At 43.6% G+C, this 9539-nt stretch overlaps 3 non-coding genes across 3 annotated transcripts; all 3 read right to left on the bottom strand.

The window, feature by feature from the left end:
• Positions 1–424: 424 nt before the first annotated feature.
• TRNAE-CUC lies at positions 425–497 on the bottom strand. Its single transcript has one exon. It is a non-coding gene; the product is annotated as a tRNA-Glu (tRNA).
• Positions 498–1364: 867 nt separating this feature from the next.
• Positions 1365–1437, bottom strand: TRNAD-AUC. The gene has a single exon. It is a non-coding gene; the product is annotated as a tRNA-Asp (tRNA).
• Positions 1438–2304: 867 nt separating this feature from the next.
• TRNAE-CUC lies at positions 2305–2377 on the bottom strand. The gene has a single exon. It is a non-coding gene; the product is annotated as a tRNA-Glu (tRNA).
• Between the last annotated feature and the right edge of the window lie 7162 nt (positions 2378–9539).

Raw genomic sequence — 9539 nt, 5'->3', positions numbered from 1 at the left:
AAATTAATTAAAAAGGATCTTTTCCCTTCTTTGATTTTCTTCTTCTTCTTCTTTCTAGCTTCTCTTCCCAAAAGGCCTGAGTGTGCTCTCATGGTAGCCTAATGCATTGAATAGTGTAAACAAAGGCCCTACCTTTCTTATTTAAGCTATACTAGTTCCCCTCATTAATCTCTATTCACATTATTACTAAATTTACTACACCCCTGCTCTAAAGTATAAAAGCCCACAATTCAAGTAAAACATTTATAAAATAGTCTTCCCTAAAAGCTAAGTGTCAACATGGGGTGGTGGCGTAGTTGGCTAGCGCGTAGGTCTCATAGCTTCTGAGTGATCCTGAGGTTGAGAGTTCGAGCCTCTCTCACCCCAATATCCTTTTTCCCCTCCGCCGTGAACGCGCGGTACAAATTCAAAGCATAAAAGGAGTTTCCGTTGCCGGGAATCGAACCCGGGTCTCTCGGGTGAGAGCCGAGTATCCTAACCGACAAGACTACAACGGATTTGCTGCGCCACCCTGTTATTTATACTTAATAGCCTGCTAGAAGCGTAAGATGAAAATTAAAACTACAGTTTTGCCACACAAATGCTGTGATTACAAAACTGCTCCGGTTGGACTTGTTTGATTTTCTTCTTGTGTGTCTTAGAAGCACTAATTTGGATATTTCCATTTCAATGCAGCGTTTTATCTTATAGCTAAAAATGCACTAATGGAATTGCTGTAAGGAGGCGTGACAAAAGAGCACTCAATGAAGTGGTCTCGCATATGATCCACAGACGTTAAGTCTATGATAGTGCTTAAGCATAATTGACATTCCCTAAGATTGATAGGTTGAATGATACAATAGAGAATGGTGGTATAAGTTAGACTATCCCCTGTACTCCAAGGTGGAGCAGAAAGAAGAGGCACAGAGAATAAAGAGTTGAGAGCCAAGAGCTGAGACCACAAATAATTAAAAAGGATCTTTTCCCTTCTTTTATTTTCTTCTTCTTCTTCTTTCTAGCTTCTCTTCCCAAAAGGCCTGAGTGTGCTCTCATGGTAGCCTAATGCCTTGAATAGTGTCAACAAAGGCCCTACCCTTCTTATTTAAGCTATACTAGTTCCCCTCATTAATCTCTATTCACATTATTACTAAATTTACTACACCCCTGCTCTAAAATATAAAAGCCCACAATTCCAGCAAAACATCTATAAAACAGTCTTCTCTTAAAGCTAAGTGTCAACATGGGGTGGTGGTGTAGTTGGCTAGCACGTAGGTCTCATAGCTTCTGAGTGATCTTGAGGTTGAGAGTTCGAGCCTCTCTCACCCCAATATCATTTTTCCCCTCCGCCGTGAACGTGCGGTACAAAATCAAAGCATAAAAGGAGTTTCCGTTGCCGGGAATCGAACCCGGGTCTCTCGGGTGATAGCCGAGTATCCTAATCGACTAGACTACAAAGAATTTTCTGCTCCACCCTGTTATTTATACTTAATAGCCTGCTAGAAGCGTAAGATGAAAGTTAAAACTACAGTTTTGCCACAAAAATGTTGTGATTACAAAACTGCTCCGGTTGGACTTGTTCGGTTTTCTTCTTGTGTGTCTTAGAAGCACTAATTTGGATATTTCCATTTCAATGCAGCGTTTTATCTTATAGCTAAAAATGCACTAATGGCATTGCTCTAAGGAGGCGTGACAGAAGAGCACTCAATGAAGTGGTCTCGCCTATGATCCACAGACGTTAAGTCTATGATAGTGCCTAAGCATAATTGACATTCCCTAAGATTGATAGGTTGAATGATACAATAGAGAATGGTGGTATAAGTTAGACTATCCCCTGTACTCCAAGGTGGAGCAGAAAGAAGAGGCACAGAGAATAAAGGGTTGAGAGCCAAGAGCTGAGACCACAAATAATTAAAAAGGATCTTTTCCCTTCTTTGATTTTCTTCTTCTTCTTCTTTCTAGCTTCTCTTCCCAAAAGGCCTGAGTGTGCTCTCATGGTAGCCTAATGCATTGAATAGTGTAAACAAAGGCCCTACACTTCTTATTTAAGCTATACTATTTCCCCTCATTAATCTCTATTCACATTATTACTAAATTTACTACACCCCTGCTCTAAAGTATAAAAGCCCACAATTCAAGTAAAACATCTATAAAATAGTCTTCTCTAAAAGCTAAGTGTCAACATGGGGTGGTGGCGTAGTTGGCTAGCGCGTAGGTCTCATAGCTTCTGAGTGATCCTGAGGTTGAGAGTTCGAGCCTCTCTCACCCCAATATCCTTTTTCCCCTCCGCCGTGAACGCGCGGTACAAAATCAAAGCATAAAACGAGTTTCCGTTGCCAGGAATCGAACCCGGGTCTCTCGGGTGAGAGCCGAGTATCCTAACCAACTAGACTACAACGGATTTGCTGCTCCACCCTGTTATTTATACTTAATAGCCTGCTAGAAGCGTAAGATGAAACTTAAAACTACAGTTTTGCCACAAAAATGTTGTGATTACAAAACTGCTCCGTTTGGACTTGTTCGGTTTTCTTCTTGTGTGTCTTAGAAGCACTAATTTAGATATTTCCATTTCAATGCAGCGTTTTATCTTATAGCTAAAAATTCACTAATGGCATTGCTCTAAGGAGGCGTGACAGAAGAGCACTCAATGAAGTGGTCTCGCCTATGATCCACAAACGTTAAGTCTATGATAGTGCTTAAGCATAATTGACATTCCCTAAGATTGATAGGTTGAATGATACAATAGAGAATGGTGGTATAAGTTAGACTATCCCCTGTACTCCAAGGTGGAGCAGAAAGAAGAGGCACCGAGAATAAAGGGTTGAGAGCCAAGAGCTGAGACCACAAATAATTAAAAAGGATCTTTTCCCTTCTTTGATTTTCTTCTTCTTCTTCTTTCTAGCTTCTCTTCCCAAAAGGCCTTGTTAGGAACATCATGTAATAGGTTTTGATGATACCAACTGTTAAGTAAGAATCCCCAAGTCTCGATACATAGGCAAAACAATGTAAGTTCGATAAGTAAACTAAGAGCGAAAATACAACCGGGTAATTTGAGCTCAACTCGGGAAATATTTAAGCTTAAGGTAAACTTGTTTGAACAACTTAGAAGTTTTCGTGTTGTAAGCAAACAGATAGATCAGAAGCAGGCACGAGACAACTCTGGAGGAATAAGGGTCTACGAGACATCAACTAAGTCTCGAGACACAAGCCAAGTTCGAGAGGTAAGGACCTCTCAATATACCTATCAAGTTCGAGACGTAAAGAATATTCGAGAGATAGACCTCTCGATACATGGGATTGAAACATCAAGTGGTCGAGACATCTTTTATGGTCTCGATAAACCGGCACTTCTCCAAGAGGCTGAATGTTAGTCAACATGTGCAGATAAAATACTCTAAGTTTGGAGAAGAAGAATATCATGGAGATAAAATATTGAAGAGGTGCTGAGCGGGAGGTTTCAAAATGGACGGAAGTGGATGACACGTCAGACCTCCACCACAAACGGTCAAGAAGTGCACCAATCCTGAAGTGGTCAGATTCCCCAAACAAGGAATGATGGGAACATAAAAAGAGTAACTTTATCCAAAAGAAGCAAGTGAAGCATGAGCTCAAGAAAGTGGAATATGGAATATTCACTACAAAACAAAAGGCTCAAGTTACAAGACCACTACTCCATGAAAAATGCTGAAATTGTGCAAAGACCCATGTTCGGCGTGGGAGACCAATTTCAAACGGAATAGTTTTCCCTCCAACGGAACTATTCTTCTACTCTCATATATAAGGACGTAAAGACACAGAAGAAACAGGGGTTGTGAAAGAGGTCAAGAGGTTAACAAGAGGTGTCTGATAAAAACGTTCCAGTGCAAAGTGCTTAACTTGGAATATCATCCTGATATTCAATACAGCGAGAGAACACATCTTAGTGTTCGAAGAGAGTTACAAAGCTAAACTGTCATACATCCAGAAGGTGACCAAAGCTGCTCTACATCAAAGTTGATTCAACGATAGCTTGTGGTCAGATTGGAGATTGTTACATTCAACTGTGACTATCAACAACGTCTTGCTTTGGATTAAGCAAGGGAGGTGGAGTATCCTGGCTGCTGTCCGAGCGAAAGAAACCTGAGGCTTGACGCGGGCTTGGTGATCAAAGGTCAAGTGCTCGAGAGGTGGAGTAACTGGAAGCGGGGAGAAAAACCTGAGGAGAGGCGGAGTAACCTGGCTGCTGTCCGAGCGAAAGAAACCTGAGGCTTGACGCGGGCTTGGTGATCAAAGGTCAAGTGCTCGAGAGGTGGAGTAACTGGAAGCGGGGAGAAAAACCTGAGGAGAGGCGGAGTAACCTGGCTGCTGTCCGAGCGAAAGAAACCTGAGGCTTGACGCGGGCTTGGTGATCAAAGGTCAAGTGCTCGAGAGGTGGAGTAACTGGAAGCGGGGAGAAAAACCTGAGGAGAGGCGGAGTAACCTGGCTGCTGTCCGAGCGAAAGAAACCTGAGGCTTGACGCGGGCTTGGTGATCAAAGGTCAAGTGCTCGAGAGGTGGAGTAACTGGAAGCGGGGAGAAAAACCTGAGGAGAGGCGGAGTAACCTGGCTGCTGTCCGAGCGAAAGAAACCTGAGGCTTGACGCGGGCTTGGTGATCAAAGGTCAAGTGCTCGAGAGGTGGAGTAACTGGAAGCGGGGAGAAAAACCTGAGGAGAGGCGGAGTAACCTGGCTGCTGTCCGAGCGAAAGAAACCTGAGGCTTGACGCGGGCTTGGTGATCAAAGGTCAAGTGCTCGAGAGGTGGAGTAACTGGAAGCGGGGAGAAAAACCTGAGGCTTGAGGCGGGCTTGGTGATCAAAGCTCAAGCGCTCGTTATTGTACTAGAAAGGGAAGTTTTTAGTGCAATCCTTCCAGGGAGTTTCTGGAAGAAGAGTGGAAGTAGGCGGGTTGGCCGAACCACTTAAAAATCTCTCTTGCATTTACTTTCTGTTTTTATCTCTCGCTAACTTCTCGATTGCACTGCATATAATCACACCTCTCGAACTAACCCAAACTCGTGCTAACTAAAAGGGGATAACATTTCCGCTGCGCATAAAACTTTGTCTTCACCTCGTGAGGTATCGAACCTAAACATCCTAAGTTCAATACACACGAGAGGTCGAAAAGATTTGCAAAATCTTATACAAGTCTATTCACCCCCCCCCCTAGACTTGTACCCCATCCCCTTGGGACCAACAATTGGTATCAGAGCAAGTTCTCTGATCGATATAAACCTTTGTTTATATTGCCTAGAGATCCTTCTTTGAAAAATCTTCTTAAATATTTTCAAAGCACGAGATAATTTTTCAATATGGACAGCATGTTGTCGAGACATCTTCTTTTTGATCTTAGCAGGTTTGACGACTGGAAAACACGCATGCTTGCGTACTTATCAGCCCTCCATGATGAGATGGCCGAGGTTATAACTTCTGGACCAGTCAAGATCCTAATGGTTAATACTGCTGCAGTTCAAACCCAAGAAACACCAAAGTACATCCCAAAACCTAGGGAAGAATGGACCAGTGATGATAGGAAGAGAAACAACCTGGACAATATTGCCAAGGATATTCTCTTCAGAGCTATAGACGAAACCATCTTCCCAAAAGTGAGGAAGTGCAAAAAGGCAAAAGAGGTATGGGATACTTTGATGTTAATTGGTGAAGGTGACGAACAGGAAAAGGAAAACAAGCTCACCGTGGCCATGAAGAAGTTCGAAGACTTCAAGATGAAGCCAGGAGAGAGCATCGACAGCATGGAGTCTCGGTTCATGAAGCTCACAACCGAGATCAGTGACCTTGAAAAGGAGATCCCACAAAAGGAGCTGAACCTGAAGGTCTTACGTGGCCTCACTAAGGAGTGGGAAGTAAAGGTGATCACGATGAGAGATCACCGAGATCTGAAGGAAACCACAACAGACAAACTCTTCCGGGATCTCAAAGCCTTCGAGTTCGAGATGTTCCCAAGAGATGAGGACATTGTGGATCGACGAAACGTAGCACTTGTTGCTGAGCAACCATCCACATCTTCAAGGTCAGACTCTAATCCTATGAATGTTATGTCTGACGAACAGTTTGCTCTCTTTGTGAGAAAGTTCAGGAAATACATGAAGATGAACCAGGAGAGCAACAAAAGTTCACCTTCCTNATGCTACAACTGTAGGAGACCAGGGCACTTCAAGGCTGACTGCCCTTACCCTAAGGTAAGCAAGTATCAAGGCCTAGAATGTAGGAACTCCAGGAGAAAGGAGGAACCTAAAGAGAAGCCAGCACAAAGTGGCTTCAAAGGATCATCAAAGACGTATCAGCGCAGGAAGGCGCTTGTTGCTGAAGAATTCGAGAGGACAATCGAGGAGTCCGAAACGTCGAGCTCCAGCGAAAGCAGCAGCAGCTCAGAGGATGAGAGGGGGCTCATCTGCTTATACACCGAGGAAGAGGAGAATCAATGCCTAATGGCCATTGACAATGAGGTAACCTCTACTTCCACATCTCGCTGCTCTATTTCTACCTCTCGTTGTTCTTCCTTCAAAAGCGATGAAGATCCCTTTGAGATGCTTGAAACATTCAAAAGGGATCTCGCAGTCGCTAATAGCACTCATGCCAAAATCAGAGAGGAAAACAGCAAGCTAACTGCTGAAAGAGATATGCTTAAGAATGTCTCGAAAGAGAATTCGGAGCTAACTCTCAAAGTAAGTGAGTTAGAAGCCAAAGTAATCCTACTATCTGAAGAGTGCCAAGCTCGAGAGACGAGAGAGCTTAATCTTCGAAAGGTCATAGCATCATACACTAATTCCTCCAAAGCTATGGAGAAAATGGTGGTTGATCACAGACCTACAAGTGATAGAACCGGTCTAGGGTTCCATCACGACCATCTATCGAGAGATAAACAGACCAATGGTTTGGGAACTTCAAGAAATGGAGGATCTCAACCCAAACCAAATAAAGGTCATAAAGGACCAACGAAAAAGACCAGGGTAGCTATTAATAAACCGTCCCTATACACCAGCAATGGAAAGTATAGGAAAGCTACGAAGAATGGCCGGGTAAACAATATCGAGAGATCACCTTGCTATCTCTCGCAAGGCCATTCCAAGTACAAAAAGAGCTACACTCCATATAATGCACCTCAAGGCAAATATGGAAGGTCTGAGATCCACATAGTTAGGAACTCACGGATGAAGAAAGGAAGACTCTATCCATCTAGTGAGAATTGGTCATCAAATCACAAGTTCTGGAAGAAACCTCACTTTCAGCAATTTCACATGACCAAACAGCGTATGAAAGGCATGGTGCATAAGCCGGTCGAAAAGTCTCTACCTAAGTTGATTTATGCACCAAAGAGGCCTAAAACCTTTGCTAGCATTCCTTATAATTATCAAACGTACAATGGCTACATTGCGCCTAGGCCTGGAATAATGGGCACAAGGTATAAATGGATGCCTAAACTCACTAACCCACCAGGACCCAAAGTTTGGGTACCTAAACTTGCTTGATTTTCTTGCAGGACACCAGGGACGTGTGGTTCATTGACAGTGGATGTTCGAGACATATGACTGGAAATCTAACACTGCTTGAGAACATCCAACCTATCGAAGGTCCCTTGGTGACATTTGGCGACAACGAGAAGAAGGGGTGCACAAGAGCTGTTGGTGAAATCCAAAAGAATGAGCTGGTTATTAAAGGAGTATCCTACGTTGAGGGGCTCAAGTTCAATCTCCTTAGTACAAGCCAGTTCTGTGACAAGGGCCACAAAGTTGTCTTCACCAAAAGCAAATGTCAGATTATGAACGAGGAATCTCTCGAAGTCGTCTTGGAAGCAGCAAGGAAAGGAAACATGTACATAGTGGATTGGAGGTCTGCAAAACCATCCCTATGTATGCTAGCAAGGAGCAAGGAAGACTTATGCTGGGATTGGCATAGTAAGCTTAGTCATCTGAACTTCAAGACTATCAACAAGCTTACTAAGAGGAACTTAGTGGAAGGACTGCCCAAAGTGACGTTTCGAAAGGATAAAATCTGTGAGGCATGTCAACGTTGCAAACAGATCAAATCTTCTTTCAAGAGCAAAGCCGAGACATCATCCACTAGACCATTAAGTCTTCTTCACATGGACTTATTTGGCCCAGTGGATCCACCCAGCATAAAGGGAAAGAAGTACACTCTTGTGGAAGTGGATGACTACACAAGATTCACTTGGACCGTGTTCTTAACCAAGAAAAGCGAGACAAAAATTGCCCTACCAAATCTCTTGAAACAAGTTCAAGTTGAAAAGGAAGTCTCGATACTAAAGATCCGGTCAGAACAAGGTGGAGAGTTCGTTAATCAAGTAATCGAGAGCTACTGCAACGAGAACGGAATTCATCATCAACTATCAGCTGCTCGAACACCTCAACAAAACGGGGTTGCTGAAAGAAGGAACAGAACTCTCAAAGAAGCCGCAAGGACCATGCTCTCGCAAGCCAACATATCACAAGGATTTTGGGCAGAAGCAATCAACACAGCGTGCTACACCCCAAATCGGTCCTTGATAGTAAAAGGAGCTGGAAAGACTCCATATGAGTTGTGGAATGGAAGAAAACCGAATGTAAGCCACTTCCACTCATTCGGGTGCAAATGCTATATTCACAACAATGGGAAGACTCAACGAAGAACTTTTGAAGAAAAGGCAGATGATGGAGTATTTCTGGGATACTCATCGACAAGCAAAGCACTCAGAGTCTTCAACAAGCGGAGTTTGGTGGTTGAAGAGTCCATACATGTTACCTTTGATGAAAGGGCATCAACAGATCAATCATCAAAGACAACGGAAGCTGCTAAGGAAGATCAGCCAGAGTCTATCGAGAGATCAAACTTACCTCTCGAAGACAAGCAGTCGATAGTTCGAGACGTAGCAGAACTCCAGTCAGAATCAGATGATGAAGAGTCTACCAAGAAGAAAGCGCCTGACTCAGTTGATCAAAACCAGATCATAGATGTTCAACCCATATCTCAACCTTCAATGGAAGTATCAACTGAGGAGCCGCATCCCGACCTAAGATGGCTGAGAAGTCACCCTGCTGATCAAGTGATCGGAGATGTACGTGACAGAGTTCGAACCAGATCAGCTTACAGAGAAAGCATGTTTGCTTGTTTTCTATCTCAAATAGAGCCTAAGGTGATCGATGAGGCTCTAAGCGACGCAGATTGGGTGCAAGCAATGCAAGAGGAACTTCATCAGTTCGAGAGGAACGACGTTTGGGAACTAGTTCCGAGACCTCATCATCAGAATGTCATTGGTACAAAGTGGGTTTTCAGAAACAAGATGAATGAGGATGGAGTTATTGTTAGGAACAAGGCCGGACTTGTTGCCAAAGGCTACTGTCAGGAGGAAGGAATAGATTTTGATGAAACCTTCGCTCCAGTGGCACGTCTCGAAGCCATACGCATCTTTCTCGCATATGCCGCCTTCAAAGATTTTAAGGTATATCAAATGGATGTCAAGAGCGCTTTTCTAAACGGACTTCTCGAAGAAGAGGTGTACGTTGAACAACCTCCGGGTTTCTTGAAGGACGT

Source organism: Ipomoea triloba, chromosome 1 (genome assembly GCF_003576645.1).
Source record: "Ipomoea triloba cultivar NCNSP0323 chromosome 1, ASM357664v1".
Classification (NCBI taxonomy): Eukaryota; Viridiplantae; Streptophyta; class Magnoliopsida; order Solanales; family Convolvulaceae; genus Ipomoea; species Ipomoea triloba.
Note: the sequence above shows the minus strand (reverse complement) of the source record. Positions and strands in the feature narration are given on the sequence as shown.